The sequence below is a fragment of the Neofelis nebulosa genome, chromosome 8 (genome assembly GCF_028018385.1).
Source record: "Neofelis nebulosa isolate mNeoNeb1 chromosome 8, mNeoNeb1.pri, whole genome shotgun sequence".
In the NCBI taxonomy this organism is placed as follows: domain Eukaryota; kingdom Metazoa; phylum Chordata; class Mammalia; order Carnivora; family Felidae; genus Neofelis; species Neofelis nebulosa.
Window position 1 is genome coordinate 138,709,898 of NC_080789.1, and position 18,206 is coordinate 138,728,103.

An 18,206-nucleotide genomic window follows, 5' to 3' on the forward strand; every position below is an offset into this window, starting at 1 on the left:
CAAGCAAGGGGATTATGCACAAAGGATTCACAAAGGTCATCAGATTCACAAAGACTAATAGTCTAGGATTATGGGCCACTTTAGAGTCTGTCCCTATTGAAAGAGGGAAAACTTTCAATAAAGTGTTAACAAACATAAACAGCAGTATGTGGAAAGGACTATACACTATGCCTGGTGGGGTTTATCTCAAGAATGGAAGATTGGTCTAACATTAGAAAACAGAGAATATTAATTCTCTTCATTGACAATATGAAGTAGAAAAATCATATGACATCTCAGTAAATGCACTGACATAATTCCACTTTCATTAGTGATAAAAGCTGACTGCCTAATAAGAATAGAAGCAGTCTTTTTCGATGTAGTAAAGGGCATCTAGGAAAAATGTATAGCTTATATCACAATTAACAGTGACAAACTGGATGCTTCCTAGGGAAGAAAAGAGGTAAAGCAAACATTTTTTACTCCCGGAACTTCTGTTCATCATTGTGCTAGAAATCTTAGCCAGTACAACAAAGCCAGCACAACAAGTAAGAACCATAAAAATGGGGAGGGGAGGAGTACAATTTTCATTCACACATGGTATGATATTATATGTATATGTATATGTATATGTATATGTATATGTATATCTATGCATATAGTGGCTTTATGATTTTTCCTGCTGGTTTTTCCCCAATACTTCCTTTTTCATTAGTGAATATATATATATATATATATATATATATATACACACATGTATACTTATATATATATGTATATATATATATACATATATGTATGTATATTTCTAGTAGTTTTGTAATATTTTTCTTAGGATTTTGTATATATAATATATATGCATATATATAATATATATAATACATACAAAATCCTAAGAAAAATATTACAAAACTACTAGAAATATACATACATATATGTACATATATGTATATATGTATATACATATATGTATATATGTATATAAAATGTATACAAAATCCTAAGAAAAATATTGCAAAACTACTAGAAATATTAAGTTAATTTAGCAAGATCACAAGAAGAAAATCAATATAAAAACAAAGTGTTTCTTTGTGTTAGCAATGAACTATCAGAAATTTAAAAAAGATCCATTCACAATATGAGCAAAAATAAAATACTTGGAGATTAGTTTAATAAAAGAGACACAAGGCATGTTCATGAAAGCATTTCTGAAAGAGTAAGGAGGACAAAATAAGTAGAGAGATATACCATGTTCATGGACTACAAGGTGCAATAATACTAAGATTTTAATTTCCCCCAAACTTATCTGTGGGTTCAATGCAACCCTAACCATAATCTCAGCAGAAATTTTTGTAAAAAATTGACAAGCTAATTTGATATTTATATAGAAATGCAAAAACCTACATAAGCTAAAACATTTTTGAAAGTGAAGAAAAGTCAGAGGAGTCATGGCACATGATTACCAGATACAACAATAATTAAGACAGCATGGGAAAAATAGGCAAATAGATCAATGGAACAAAATAGGTCATCCAGAAGATGAGTCACACTTAGTTCTGTTGTGGAACTGGGTGGCTGACCCTGGATTCAGTCCTGTGACTTGCTTTAGCCAACAGGAAGTTAGCAAATGTGATGCTAACAGAAGAAAAGGACATGCCAATTATGCTCACTCACCTTGGCACCTCTGTCATGAGAGCTTGCTCAAGCTAGTCTGAGAGAAGATGAGGGAGGGACACAGGGCCCAGATACTCCCAGATACGTAGCTGGACATGTGAATGAGCCATCTAAGAAAACAGCTCAGCTGAGACCAGTTGAAATTGCAAACTCACAAAGCCATGACTTTTATAAAAGCTTACGGTTTTGAGGTGGTTTGTTAATATGGCATCATTTTTCAGTGGATAACTGATGTACTTATAACTTATCGGCCTCAAAATTTCACCTCAAAGGACTTCTCATTCATTTTAAGAAATTGCTAGTGTTACTGAAGGATGTGTATGTGTATGTTCTGGTTGGGAAGTTTGGTAATTCATATTATGGATTTTGATTTTTTTCTCCAGTTTGGTAGCTCAGTCAACTTTTCTAGTAATGAAGCAAGTGCTGCTCCAGGATCTCAGATATCAGATATGAACTATAGAGCGCATTATGTGTAAATATTTGGATTTTAGTAAAATTTCCTAGATATTAGTAGGATTTGTTTTTACCAAATTCCAGTATTCTTATCAGATTGCTTCTAATTTATGCAAGAAAATGGTATTTATCCAACAGGAGAGTTTCCATCAGATGGCAGTTGACATTTCCGTTCATGATCGAGACTTTTTTTTTGAAATGTGGGATCTGTACACTTATTGCCTCTCAGATTCTGTTAAAAAAGTCATGAGATCATGACTGGAGCCGAAGTCAGATGTTTAAGTGACTGAGGCACCCAAGCGCCCCCAAAATGTGTCTATTCTTACATTTCTCTTTTAGCATTTTCTTCTTAAAGCCTGCTGGTGACATTCCAAAAGATATTTTTTTAACCACATATTTTAATTTTAGAAACTGTGATAGGAATTTTGGGAAACCACATGACCTCTCTGAGCTGCAACTGACTATATTAGAATCCTAAATGGTACTACATGATGGGAAAGAATTCCAAAAGTAACCTCAAAGAATGTATGACATTCAGGAATAATCTTATTCTTTTTTTTGGGGGGGAATAATCTTATTTTTGAGATTATTTCATGACCTGAGATTTGTTCAGAGACTGAAAACAAAGAGGTGCCTGGAGAGGTGCCTGGGTGGCTCAGTCGGTCAAGCATCCGACTTCAGCTCAGGTCACGATCTCAAGGTTCATGGGTTTGAGCCCTGTGTCGGGCTCTGCGCTGACAGCCCAAGAGCCTGGAACCTGCTTCGGATTCTGTGTCTTCCTCTCTCTCTGCCCTTCCCACACTCATGTTTCTCTCTCTCTCTCTCTTTCCCTCAAGAATAAACATTAAAAAATATTTACAAAATTGAAAATAAAGCTATGGACTAAAACCACAATTTGCCTCAGTGGGGTAAATTGAATGTCAACTTAAACTTTATTTTTTTCCACTCTGTTGAAATATAATTAATTTATAGTAAACTACACATAGTTAAATTGCAAACTTTGAAAAATTTTGACAGAAGTATGCACTGTGAAACCATCACTGTAATCAAGATACCAAACACTTGCATCTACCTCAAAAGTTACTTCAGGCCCCTGGGCCATCTCTCCCTCTCTCCAACCCTGTTCCAACAATCAATGATGTGTTCTCTGTCATGAGGGATTAGACTGCATTTCCTGAAATCTTAACAAAATTCAATCATAGAGCAGCAATAGTGTCCTGTGTCTTCTTTCACTCAGCCTGGTTATTTTGAGATCCATCTACGTTGTTGTATGTACCTTTTTTTTTTTAATGTTTCCTTTATTTTTGAGAGACTGAGAGAGACAGAGTGCAAGCGGGGGAGGGGCAGAGAGAGGGGGAGACACAGAACTCGAAGCAGGCTCCAGGCTCTGAGTTGTCAGCACAGAGCCTGATGTGGGGCCCGAACTCATGGACTGGGAGCTCATGACCTGAGCTGAAGTCGGATGCTTAACTGACTGAGCCACCCAGGTGCCCCCGTTGTTGTATGTATCTAAAGGTTGTTGCATATTGGGACACCTGGGTGGCTCAGTGGATTAAGTACCTTGACTCTTGATTCCGGTTCAGGTCATGATCCCAGGGTCATGGGATTGAGCCCTGTATCAGGCTCTGGGATGACAGCATGGAGCCTGCTTGGGATTCTCTCTCTCCTTCTCCCCCGCTTGTGCATGTGCTCTCTCTCTCTCTCCCTCTCTCTCAAAATAAATAAATAAACATTAAAAAAATGTTGTTGCAAATGATTACTGAGTGGTTTTTAACAGAATGAATATACTGTGTTTTGTTTACCTATAAGTCTACTAATGGATATTTGGGATGCTTCCAGTGTTTGGCTATTACAAATACAGCTGCTATGAACAGTCGTGTAATAAGTCCTTTTCTAAACATTTCCTTCTTTCTTGGGTAAACACCCAGCAATGAAAGGGCTGTTTCTTATGGTGAGTGTATGTTTACCTTGTTTAAGAACATGTCAAACTGTTTGCAACCTCACCCGCAGTGTATGAGAGAGTCAGGGTTCTACAACATCAGGTCAGCTCTTCTGGCCATTCTAGAAGGTGGCTGGTGGTATCTGACTGTGGTTTGAGTTTGCATTTCCCTACTGACTGATGACATTCATCATCCTCTTGTGTATTTTGGGGGTTTTTACGCATTTGGTGGTATTTTTGTACCTTATTATGTGAAGGACTGTTCAATATTTTGTCCACTTTACTGGGTCATTTGTTTTCCTGTTACTGAATTGTAAGAATTCTTTTTTTTTTTTAATGTTTATTTTTGAGAGAGAGAGAGAGAGAGAGAGAGAGAGAGAGAGAGAGAGACAGCACAAGCATGAGGTAGGGAAGGGCAGAGAAAGAGGGGGACAGATGATCTGAAGTGGGCTCTGTACTGACAGCAGAGAGCCCAATGTGGGGCTCGAATTCACAAATCACAAGATCATGACGTGAGCTGAAGTCAGACACTTTATTTATTTAAAAAAATTTTTTAAAAAATGTTTATTCATTTCTGAGAGAGGGACAGAGCATGAGCAGGGGAGGGGCAGAGAGAGAGAGGGAGACACAGAATCTGAAGCAGGCTCCAGGCTCTGAGCTGTTAGCACAGAGCTCCACACGGGGCTTGAACTCATAAACCATGATTTCATGACCTGAGCTGAAGTTGGAAGCTTAACCAACTGAGCCACCCAGGCACCCCTGAAGTCAGACACTTTAAACCAACTGAACCACCAGGCACCCCTAAATTGGAAGAATTCTTCATATAATCTAGAGAGTAGTCCTATGTTTGATAGTTGTATTGCAAATATATTCTCATGCTGTTAATTCCCTTTTTATCTTGATGGTATGGTTTTAATTCTTTTGAAGAAAAATAGTTTTAATTTTAATAAAGTTCAAGCCATCAATTATTTTTTCTTGTGAGATTCAGATGTGTGTGTGTGTGTGTGTGTGTGTGTGTACCCAAAATCCTACAATTTTTATCCTCTCTTACATATACTTTTAGATATTTTAGTTTTGGATTTTTTATTAATATCTGCCATCCATTCCATGTTTTTAAATGTGTGGTTATGAGTCAAGGGTCTATGTCTAATGCGCTGGTCTTGTTTGTCAAAATGACGTTCTACTTTTCATTGAATTGCCTTGGGATCATCGCCAAAAGTAAATTTACCATATACGTGTAGGTCAACTTCTAAATGGGTGGTTCTGACACGGGGGGCAATTTTGTAGACCTCTTGGGCATCCCTCCTTAGATTTATTCTCAGGCATTTCATGGTGTCTTGTCCTATTTTTTAAAAAGAAATCTTGGATAAATGGTTAAAGTTATAGATGAAACTAAGAGTGGGCACATGGATAGTCCACATATATGGATTTAACAAATATGTTTGTCCTGATTTTTTAAAAATTTTTTTAAATGCTTATTTATTTTTGACCGAGAGAGAGAGAGAGCTTGAGTGGGGATGGGGCAGAGAGAGAGGGAGACACAGAATCGGAAGCAGGCTGCAGGCTCCGAGCTGTCAACACAGAGTCCGACGCGGGGCTCGAACTCACAGACCATGAGATCATGACCTGAGCCGAAGTCAGACGCTCAATCGACTGAGCCACCCGGGCACCCGTTTGTCCTGATTTCTGATCACTAACTTGCTTTCCGTGAATCTTTAAATCCCCAAAGCCATGTCTTCCAGCTCCTGGAGAAAGGCTCTGTCTTGCTGCATTTTCTTGGGTTGGTGTTTTTCTAGTTGTTTCCACATGTTGGTTCTTCTCTCAGTTGTTCAATTGGTTGGAGCTTCTTGTTTAGATTCTTTGTTGTTGTTGTTGTTTTTTAATGTTTATTTAATTTTGAGAGAGAGAGGGAGACAGAGTGTGAGCGGGAGAGGGGCAGAGAGAGACAGAGGGAGACCCAGAATCCGAAGCAGGCTCCGGGCCCTGAGCTGTCAGCACAGAGCCTGACGCAGGGCTTGAACTCATGAACCATGAGATCACGACCTGAGCTGAAGTCAAACACTTAACCGACTGAGCCACCCAGGCACCCCTTGTTTAGGTTGTTGATCTGCTTGTCAGTCTCCGGCTCTCGAGGGGTGAGGTGGCTGAGAAGCAGTCTCATCAGTGATGTGCCCCGGGGTGGGGAGGTGGGCAGGAGCACGGCCAATCAGGACTCTTGTCTCTTCTCACTCCTGCTCTTCAGCTTTCCTAGCCTCAAGTTTCCTTTAATATTGAGGGGCTGTTTTTGCTAGTGGCTTTTCATTTCCTGGTTGTGATGTTACGTTCCAAGGTGGTTCCTCCTCGCATAGCTTAGGGTTGGTGATTGGTTTATTTCCACAAACTGGGCGCCTATAAGCCATTGCAGCTTTATGTTCGTCCCTGGGTACTTCACTTGAACTGCTTGCTAAGTCCTTGTTTTTGCTGGAAATACCCCATCCAAAAATGGGTGCCAAGGAACCTGCCATTTGATGGCTTCAGCATGTGATGGCACATATTGTGCAACATAGAGCCAGGTTAATGCCGAAACTGGTACCCGATGTTAACATGGAACCTGGGAGGACACGTAGCTTGTTCAAATGCACTTGCCATTTGGGCACCAAGGGACATATTTAGAATCAGAAATAAGTTTGTACTTTGTAACATCCCACGCTTTTTTGTCTCTTCAGCTTTCCAAAGTAGGTAGTACTAATACGTGTCCACGAGGGCTGTCACAGATTGCATCACGACGACCGGTTCCAAAGTCAAACACAGAATCACATTTGGCAAGTGTAAAACCATAATTTGAGCTACGTCATAAAGAGGCCAGTTTTTGGTAACTGAACTCCAGCCCGTTCTCCATTTGTTGCTGTGAACTAATATTGGACAACTGTTGAAACACGTCAATTAAAATTGCTCACAGCTCTCTTTACCAAGAATCTCTAAAAGCCATAAAAACAACATATGTCAGCTTCTAATAAATTGCAATAATTTTTAAATACTCCCTTTATTTACATAGAATATTTACTATTTGCTGTTTTGGCGTTTGTTTCTTTACTCAAATTATCCATGAAATGTTCAATAAAGATAATGTTTATGATCTGATTACTATTGTAACTCCATTATTCTAAAACGGATTCTGTGGGTCTTTACAGAAGGTCTTATAAAAGGAATGACAAGATAATTGTTTGATTGGCACATGGATGGTAATGACTAGAAAAATGGCGTTGACATAAAGAAACCCATTAAGATATATGGGGCGGTTGGATACAGAAAACAAGTCAGTTATAACACCAGAAGAGTGATATCTCATTAACCCTCAAAAACAAAAGGAACACTTTTTTTTTTTAATTTCCCTAGACACTAAACCAAAAGCTACTGGTTTTTAAACCCATCAGGAAGCTCCTCTTCCTTCCCTACTTGCCTGATAATAAGCCCCAGTCTATGTCAAATCTTGGTACTTACTAGGCTTTTATAGCAGATGAGAAAATAGTAAAGTTAATGTCCCTTAACAGGCATTTCATTTGTACCCGTTTCATTCTGAGTATGACAAATCCATCCAATACACTCAATCTTTACACAAAAATGATTTAAAATGGACGATTAGATGGGCACAGTAATTGAACTTTCCCCCTCGGCTATGAGAAAATCATGTCTCTAGTAATAAAGACTCTTTAAAACAACTGAATTTCAACACAAAGAATGACCTTAGAGACTGAGGGGTTAATTTCTCATTTAATTTCTCCATTTTCCCTCACTTGTACCCACCATTTGGAGTCTCTCAACCCAGCGTCTGTAATATCTTTTCCCTTAATGTCTGCACTCTGCTACTTTCCTGGTGGAAGACAGCCTTGTCCTTTCAGCCCTAGCAGACACATTATTCTACTTCCAAGTAGGTGAACGTGGCCACATATATTCTTTGTAGTTAGCGTGCTATGTGCATTTGACTCTAAACTACGTAGTGGGGGAGTTCTTCACTTTTAAAAGCGTGGGTTCCTGCCTTTACTCTTTGATCTCTATAAAGCCATATGGTTCTCCTGACCTTGGATAACGTGAGAGATATTGAGCAATTGAGGATGTGCAGAGGCTGTTGAAAATCTGTCAGGAAATAACAGAGCACTAGGATGAAGGATGGAGACCACCAGCATGACCACTAGGATGGAGACCACTAGGATGGAGACCACTAGGAGGTCCACTAGGTTGGAGCTTGGAGACCACTGTCCTCACCACCCAAATCATCTGCATCTCAATTCCTTTGGATGCACCTGCAAGTGATCAGAATTGCTAGCAACAAAACAGAATATCAAACACAGTGCTTACTTTCCACTGCTGGCTTTTCCCCCTGGCTGGTCAGCAGATCACCCATGGGTGGTGGGGGGAGGGCGAAGGCACAACCAAACCGGGTGACTGAGGGAATCTGGGACCCTAAAACCTCCTTTCCTGGGTAGGTGAATAGAATTCAGTTCAATATGTTGAAATTGATTTGTTTAATTAAAATGGGAAGGTCCTCAATTTCAAGGAGTCTAGGAAACCCAATCAAAACTTCTCTGAGTTCTTTATATTTTTTATCTAATTCTAAATTTTATTTTACTTTAGTCATAGCTTCTGTAGTTTTTAGTACAGGAAACTGCAAAATAAATTTTAAAAATTGCGAGAAAGTAGCACTACCCAAATATCAAGTATATACAAAGAATCAGCTTGTTTCGCTCGTCTGTGTAGTTTGGCCAAAGCTGCGGAAGGGCATCCAACATAGAGTATTTTATGTTTTATTTTTCTATTCTATGAATGGTTGACAATTCTATCTTTTCTGTCCAGTGGAATTGGATAGAAAATATTCACATGACTAAATTTTTGCATATTCTATGCACTTTGTTTTTTCCATGTCCATGCCCAAATACTATTCCCAAAATAAGCCGTAATGTATCTGAACAAAATCATAGAAATGTTATATGGATTTGAGAGTTACTTTATGTGTAGGAACATTAAGAAATTCTGTTGTTTCATATATATATATGCTTATAAAACAGAAAAGAGTATGACTGTGTTTTCCTATTCATTTAGAATTGTTTCTCAAAGCTTCAAAGGCAGGTGGAGAGGTCAAATACCCATATTAGTATTTTCATTTAGTGGCAATTTTTTCACTTCACAGTGAGTAAAATATTTGAAGACTGTGATTCCATGGGTTACTGGTCTCAGGTCAAAAATAGGTGCCATGCACTTTTACAGGCGTTTGCTACATAACCATCCATCTATAATGTACCCTTAATCTTTCCTCTATGCCTTCATGAGTCTCGACAATGAATATGCCATTCGCATGAATTTTGAGGGTCATCTGCATACCATGACTGCCTGGTACGGCCAGAACACAAAAAGTTGTGTTATTCCTATCACACCATAACCAACATCTTCCACACTTTGCTGAATAAGGGAGCTAAGGGGCTGAAGGCATTTTTGCAATCAGAGGATAGCTTCGTAATTTACGAAATTGTTTTCAAAACTATTAAGGCCTATCATTTCTAAATAGCTTAGAAAACATTTGGACTTGGAAGCATGTGGTCTAGGAGGGCTTAAGGGACGGTGTCCTTTAAAGGACTCAACACAGATAACTACTGTTAGTGACTGACAGTGCTAGGGACACCTGCTTGGAGGCTCTGTGTACATTTCTAATAGGAATCCTCTTGGGAACATGCACATTGACATTGCTATAAATCCACGGTCTCCCACTTTGGTTAGAGCGAAATACACTGTTATAACCTCTTTGGTTCTCAGTTGGAATGGGGCTACTGAGGGCTTTTAGCAGAGAATGGCTCAGCAGTAAACCACTGCCCACAGGCTAATGTGTCTGAGAAAGTGGTTTCAGAAAGTGACAGCAGGAGATGACTGGAAAGAACCAGATGCTCTGGGAAATAATGATGTAGGCGCAACTGTCCCTCCTCCAGCTACACCTGCTCACAAGATGAGAGGCTGATAAACAGTGCGAGGGGAGGCGAGCAGGAAAAATGGTAGGGTTTTCCATTGCTTCAGAATCTGCTGAGGAATATTCCATCTGCCTTTTACAGTTTCTACATCTCATCTCCAGATCAAATTTGATTAACTGCCAACTCAACCTCCAGAATCCACCTGTTGGAAAAAGAAGGTCATACTATGGGCACCCTCAACCAACTGAACCGTGATTTTGCCAATTCAGCAAAAGAAATGGGTTCAATTTTCATCAGACTGTAAGATTCCTCTCAGCTCTGATTTCTGTATACATTCCATATCTCTAAATTCTTTAAACTCAAAAGAATGTTCTTATCAATAAACTAAGTTCAGAGGTTATTTCTTAATAGGTTATTTCTGTGTAGTAAGGTTAATATATGAAATTCTTCATTTTTTTTTCTTTCCCCACTGGAAAAATAATGGTCTACAATTTGTCTTGAACTTCAGCTCTGTTTTGTTGGCTATATGAGGCTGTTTCTGGAAATTTCATTGTAAAAATGAAAACATCAGGTATTTGTAGGTATACAATTTCTAGTAAGTCACTGGGTGAGTGAGTTAGATATTCTCACAAATAATGTAGGGGCCAAGGGACAGGCTGTCCTAAGACGGGCAACTTTGGCATAAAGATTATTTTGAGATAGAAGCAATCAAAATCCAGCAGAGTCAGGAAAAACTCTTCACCTTTCCCTCAACTGCCTAAAAAGAATCTGGACAGAGGACCCGCTCCAGGAAGAGAGCTACCATCACAGATAGCTGCATTATGATAGGAAGCAGGTATGCTGGACAGAGAGGGGCCTAGCAAGGCCACTTGGACCAAGGTCTCTTTGTCCCATGGTTTCTGCGTGGCTCGGCAAACATTTGTTTACCAAACATTGGCCCTTTTACATCTTCCTGTGGCTTGCATTCCTTACCTTTTAAGTTCCAGGTCTCTACCCCCTTTTCCTTAGTTCTGAATGATATATATACCTCATTTTGCTTGACTGTCTTTGGAATGTTTCCATGTCTGTGTGAATTCCCCATACGTATGAAATTAAATTGGCTTTTCTCCTATGAATCTTTCTCATGTCCATTTGATTTTTAGTCCAGCTAGAAGGACCGTGAGGGGCAGAGGAAGTTCTTCCTTCCCGACAACAGTCATCTGAGATGATATAAAAGAAAGAAAACAAACTACTGCGACATAATTGCTCATGGTCTATGTTAGGTATAGCATGGAAAAAGTGTTTATTAAAAAAATTTTTTTTAATGTTTATTCATTTTTGAGAGACAGACACACAGAACAAGCAGGGAGGGGCAGAGAGAGAGAGGGAGACACAGAATCTGAAGCAGGCTCCAGGTTCCAAGCTGTCAACACAGCCTGGTATGGGGCTCGAACTCACGAACCGTGAGATCATGACCTGAGCCGAAGTTGGACACTTAACCGGCTGAGCCACCCAGGCACCCCTGGCAAAAGTGTTTTTTAATCACCAGCCATAGTTTCTGCTGTTCTAGCATGTCAGAATGGGGCAATTTGACCAGAAATGTGTAATAAACACTTTCTTATGCAAGTCTCTTTTATATCACACATATAAAACAGAAGATCAATACAATACAATAATATTTCTAAGATGTTGTTACGAAGGCTGGCCAAATACCTTTCGTTGTCATTAAAATTATAACAAACCTGGCATCAATCATGTTATAATGTCTCATTTTTAAAGAATGTGGGATCAGAATTAATAGGTTTTGAGCATTGTCTATTGCTCTGCAGTAAATTATTCCGAGATCTATGTACCTCCTTCCCAGAGGCTTTCTATAAAGAGAAAGAAATGCAAAATGTGTAGAGTCTCTTGGTTCGGAGATGTATAAGCCTCTATTCTATGTTTTGATTAGAGAACAGTGAAAAATACAGTCTCTTGGTGCCTCATTAAGGGAGTTTCAATCAGACGTTATCTTCGTACTGGCCTCAGATTAAATAAGGGAATTGTGACTAGACGGCTCCCATGACTGATCAGTGAGATTAATGGTATCGAATGGGGTCAGGTGTCCCTTTCCCAGCACATCCCTCTTATAAAAAGCTGTCAGCTGGTCTTCTGCATTAAACTGAGCCTTGAGCTGTGGGCAAACCCCTGCCCCTACCCCTTTGACTGTATGAGCACGCAGATTTTGTGGGTTGGGGCCAGGAGCAGCTCTCCTGAGGTGAGCACAGAAAGCGGCAGGAACAACTTCGAAGAGTTACCACAGTCGCCTTGAAGAGGCACCACCTAACAGACTATTGGACTGACTCTTTGTCTCTTCGTATCTTGAAACACTCTTCTCAAAGAAAGTCCTGGTCAGTCGGTGAAGAAGATCCTTAATTTTGCCAAATCCTAAAACGGCGCATGTACAAATTCATTTAAAGTTTTATGTGATTCGTTACGGAGTTGGTGCTGTCATGCTGTCGTCATGAACTATTGGTTGGCAAACTGACATGGCACATTCTAATGCTGAGATAGAGGGTACCATTAGGGCACTCCCCATATGTGCAAATGCAGCTTTTGATCATCTCCTTTCCTACCTTCCTTGCTTTAATCTCATAAAGTCACATTCACTCACCCCGCACTACGACCAAACACCGAACCCTGTTATTTTCTAGCCTTACGATACTGAAGGAACAAAATATTGATGCTGGGGATTATTTAAAGAGATATAATTGTTCAGAGAAAATTGCTTGAAAGATGAAATTCCTCCTAAAATCTCTATTTATAACGATTTGTAATCTTCTTTCTAGCTAATTTCATCCAGGTGTGACTGTCCTCATTCATTATTACCACTTGGCACTTTTAAACTCAGTGGGATTTATTTTATTCCTATCAATAATTATTATTCACGTGGGCATTCACAGTGAAATTCATTCTAATGGGATTCATTAATTTATGGAGGATGTTCTCGAGTCTTCAGGCAAAAACTTAACAATTATTTCATTTCCTACTTTTAAAAATGAAATTCATACGCAGTTAATAATGTAATTAGTACGGTGTCTGAAAGACGTCAGAATTCACTGCAGCCCTATGGAAGGCAGCAAGTTACCTCTTTTGAAGAATGGGTTAATATGCAGTAAGAAATAAAATACTCATCCAGCTTTAAATTCTACTCAAAACCACAAAGCCTGGAGCTTCAATATTAAATAATGACTTTATTGCTTTGCCTAAACCATTTTTCCCTTTTCTCCAGTAATTTTTTTTGTATTTTATTTTTTAATTCACCGAAATCATAGAAAATAACTCCAGATCTGTAAGCCTAAGGTGGTAATTTTAAAACTAGTTGAAGGGAAGGTTTAAATTACTCATGTTCTTTTTCACTTGTTATTTTTCTTTGGGAAACAAAGGCAAGGAGGGGACAGTCGGGATCATTGGGCCCAATTTACTGGGGAGACGAACCAGCTCGTACTCGGGAAGACGCGGCAGGTGAGTGGCAGAGCGGACAGCCAGGCCTTCTCGTCCAGAGCAGGGCCTTCCCCCCCAGCCTGTGTCCTCACCGACTGTAATATTAACTTATTCTCAGGGGTTCTTCAGTCGGGCTTTTCTCTCTATGTAAATGTAAAGTTAAAAATGCAAATTTCTCGGTTAATAAAAGGCCTGTTGTTAAAATCTGCCTTCCACTTTAAAAACTGTGGAATTAGGAAATCTAGTAAGTTGGCATAATTTGTGTGTCACACACCCATGGCTCCCTGGACTGGCCCCCAACTTATTTCCAGTGATGTCTTCTTCTCAGACACTCTGAGATCTAAACGGGATCACTCCGAAGGCCTGAAGGTGGGTCCCTCTCAAAAGTATTTGCAATTCTGAAGATGCAATCTTCTTTGAGGAATGCCTCCATAGTGATGGCATGTCAGATAGTCATGTCTGTAATTCAGATGAAAAGTCCTGCCTGTGGTGTCCGCCATTTTGCCACATACACTTATTCATCCGCTGTTTACATCCTATCTTGTTTTCCAAAAGGATTCGTGGCCATACCACAGCCCAAAGGAGGCCAGTGTTTCTGCACAGGTTTAGGCAAGCCTTCTGCAACATTTAGAGACTTAAGGACATCACGAGGTATGAAGCATCTAGATATTTTTAGTCATTAAGTAGTACTAAGAGCTACAGGACTGTCCCTATGGCATAAATATAGAAAAAAGGATGAATAAGTTATGAAAACCACAGGCAAAAAAAAAAAGTACAGTTAAAGAAAAATAACTACAAAGAGTAAGAAAAATGGCTAAGTATCCAAATGGCCATGATAAAAAAGAAAAAAAGTTCTGCTTATACAAAAATCAATTCAAAGCCACATACTCTAAGTCTAATAAGCTCCTTTATACTAATACGTACCAACATTTTGTCTCTCTTAGTAAATGTTAATGCAATGCAAATGGTATTTCTCTATTTTCAATAAATGTACTCCTCTTGACTATAAATTAATAGAAATAGATCCAATTATAAGAGCTTAAAATATCCCGTTTTTGTTTTTAACCAACTTCTAAATTTTATAAATATTAAAATCTAGGAAGAAAACAGAATACATTATTGGGTCAATATCTTACCATAAACATCTCAAATTAATTATTAACTTCCTACAATCAACTAATTTATTTTGATACACTAACACATAAAGGGTTCCACATAAATTATTGTTAATTACATCAATTTCATCTCTAATGTCATATATTTTCCATTGAGCTTTAATTAGAGCTATTTATATGTGTGCTACTATAAACATATTACATATTAGTGTTTTTGTTGTTGTTGTTGTTGTTTTCCTAGAACGGCAGCCATGAAGGAGGAACATGTAATCGGAAATCAAGAAGTAGAATAAACACCGTTTAATTCACCAGTGTTAGGAGCGGCAAGAGAACGTAAGTTGTTCGGAAATTGGTTTACTTTCCCTTTGGCCAATGTTCTGTCAGAGCCCTGGGCCCCAGCGTCCTGGTGAATTGCCTGCAAAGTGCTTCTCAAACTTCAACATGTGGAACGAGTGCGTGGGGGAATCTGGCCAAAATGAAGATTCTGATTCTGAGGGTCCGGGGTGGGACCTTTGCATCTGGACTTTTAACCATCTCCCAGGTGATGCCAAGCTGACTTGCAATCACAATTTGGGTAGCAACGTCACGGGGTGAAGTGTCTCAGATGTGGTCCCTTGGCCACAAGCAAGATGAATTAGATGGCTTGTTACAAAATAAGTGCAGAATAGAAGCGCTCACCCCAGACCCAGGGCAGCTGAATTCCAAGCTAGAGCCAGTTTCCGAGCCGGCCCTCCGCGTGAAGGTCTCTGCACATTGAGGTTTGAGAAGCACTGCTCCCAAAGGGATTGCACAATCTGTGGCTGGACGTGTGTGTGTGTGTGTGTGTGTGTGTGTGTGTGTGTTTAACGTTTATTTATTTTTGAGACAGAGAGAGACAGGGCATGAACGGGGGAGGGTCAGAGAGGGGGAGACACAGAATCTGAAACAGGCTCCAGGCTCTGAGCTGTCAGCACAGAGCCCGCCGCGGGGCTCGAACTCACGGCATGACCTGAGCCAAAGTCAGCCGCTGAACCGACTGAGCCACCCAGGCGCCCCTGGACGTGTGTTTTAAGCCTGAATGTTACCTGTGAGGGTCAAGGGCCACTGCTCACAAAATAACCGAGTGAGCCCAAGGCTGTCAAAAACTAACATAAACAATTACTGCCTGAGACCAGTCACCACGTCATTAAGTTTTTAAGATGATTGTGTCACCTTGTCTCTTCACGTGGTAACGCAGACTCTGGCTCCTGGACCAGTAGCCTTCAAACTTCAGCGTGCACAGGGCCACCTGGAGAGCTCGGTCAAACCCACCCCCAGAGCTTCCGGGAAAGCAGAATTTGTGTTTCGAGGCTCCCCAGCGATGCCGATGCTGGTCTGGGGATCACACTGGGTCCCAGATTACTGCATGATCTTGATCACTCACGGCACCTAGAATGCCGATGTCCTGCTGCATTTATTTATTCAGTGCAAGTATTGTTTACAAACGGGTGCGTTTATTGAACACAAACTGTTTGCCCACATGCTGAGATGGCCCAGGGGTTTAAAAAACAACATAAGATACAGTCCCTGTTTACCGGGATTTTGCAGTCTAAGTAGATAGAACAAGTTAACATATAAAACCAGTCCAGGATACTTCAAGGGAGCGCACCGCAAAGGGTTAAAATGAATGACTTATTCCCGCTTTCGAATTCAGTGTGGGCTGAACTAGCTTCTATTGGTTTAATGAAAAACAAGGCATTAAACGTATTCCTGTTTGCAGTGATAGCAAATTGAAAGGACATTAGTTCAATATTTGCAGGTTCTTTGGCCTTTTCCATAGAGGCAATTATACCTCTTACAAATAATGATTGCTTTGTCCTTCCTTTCCAATCCTTACGCTTTTAATTCATTTTATGATTATTTTCTCTTTCCGTGTGACTTTTAAATTATGTAATATGTCACACGGTTCTAAGACAGGCGTGCTAAAGCACATGAGCTGAGGGGCGCCCTTTCGTGTCCTACTCACATGGAGTTCTAAGGGAATGACTCCCCCTCCAGTTTTGCTCTGGGGTGCTGTCCATTTGGAATCTGCTATGAGAGGGGTTGAAAGTGTGCAATAACAATCTTGTTCAAAAATAAATAAGTATGTGTATATGTGTTATGCCTTTTATATTGACACTTAAAGATGCACTAAGCAAAGTCTTTCGGTCACTGTCCCCAGGCCATCTGGCTCCTTCTCTAAGCAACCCCAAGCTAGCCCTCTAGTCTCCCTGCTTCTGTGCCTTTCTAGAATTTCCACATGCCTCTTCAAGCAGATATGAGTGTGTAATGCTATGTTAGGCCTTCAAAGAAAATGTTTTCATAAAATACACATTGTCTTGTGTCTTGTTTTATTCACCTAGAAATATATGTATCCTAGAGATTTTCCCTCTAATACTAAGCTCTTTTTTATTCTTTCAAACTTTCCACTCTGTAATTCAGCACTGCACAGATCCATCATAATTTACTTTGCCAATCTCTCATTAATGAACGTTGAGGTCGTTCACGATGTTTTGCGATTATAAGCAAGACCACAGTGAACGACCTTGCGCGCATGTCCCATGGCATGTATTTCAACTGATAAATGATAAATCATAAGAGCTACACTGCCAGTTCAAGGGCACTTAAGCATTTGCGATTTTGATGGGATCATCAAAATGACCACCCAGGTTTGCAGACGCAAACGCAGGGACGGGCATGTCCCTTTTGCCAAAGCCTCACCGTCAGGGCTTACATCCACTTGGCATTGTGCCCATCGTGGGAAAATGGTGTTTCAGAGGATCACACCTTTCCTTTGCTCGTGGTCTCCGTGGAGATCAGTATCTTTCCTTCAGGGCCACTGGTGTTTTCCTTCCCACTGACTCTTCACTCATCACCTTTCCTCAGTTTTCTTTAGACTTGATCTTTTCCTAATAAATTGTTTTGTTTTGTTTTGAAAGACAGAGACAGAGAGAGAGAGAGAGAGAGAGAGAGCAAGTGGGGGAGGAGCAGAGGGAGAGGAAGAGAGAGAATCTCAAGCAGCCTCCACGGTCAGTGCAGAGCCCAACTCGGGGCCCAATCCCACGACTGTGAGATCATGGCCTGAGCAGAAATGAAGAGTCAGATGCTCAACTGACTGAGCCACCTAGCTGCCCCATCTAATTAACTTTCTATCTTGTTTTTAGGGACCTTTAATTTTGGGGGGACGGGGGTACCATTTTTTTTCTTGAAATATGAACCCAAACATTTTTTTCAGTTCTTGGGTTGTTTTAATTTTGGATAGGAAGAGCTTCCTTTTTAATGTAGTAGGTTTTTAAAGGTAATCAAGTTTGTCAACTTTTATTTATGTCTACTAGATTTTCCATATTACAAAAGGCCTACTTCACTCATATAAAGGAGTACTATTTGTTTTCATAAATTATTTTCGTGGTTGCATTTTTTCTTTTTTTTTTTTTCTTTTTTTAATTAATTTATTTATTTTTGGGACAGAGAGAGACAGAGCATGAACGGGGGAGGGGCAGAGAGAGAGGGAGACACAGAATCGGAAACAGGCTCCAGGCTCCGAGCCATCAGCCCAGAGCCTGACGCGGGGCTCGAACTCACGGACCGCGAGATCGTGACCTGGCTGAAGTCGGATGCTTAACCGACTGCGCCACCCAGGCCTCCTGCATTTTT

The 18,206-nt window shown here is 40.1% G+C and overlaps 1 pseudogene; it reads right to left on the reverse strand.

Moving 5' to 3' along the window:
* Positions 1 to 6,270: 6,270 nt before the first annotated feature.
* On the reverse strand, positions 6,271 to 17,308 carry LOC131483922 (eukaryotic translation initiation factor 2A-like; annotated as a pseudogene).
* Between the last annotated feature and the right edge of the window lie 898 nt (positions 17,309 to 18,206).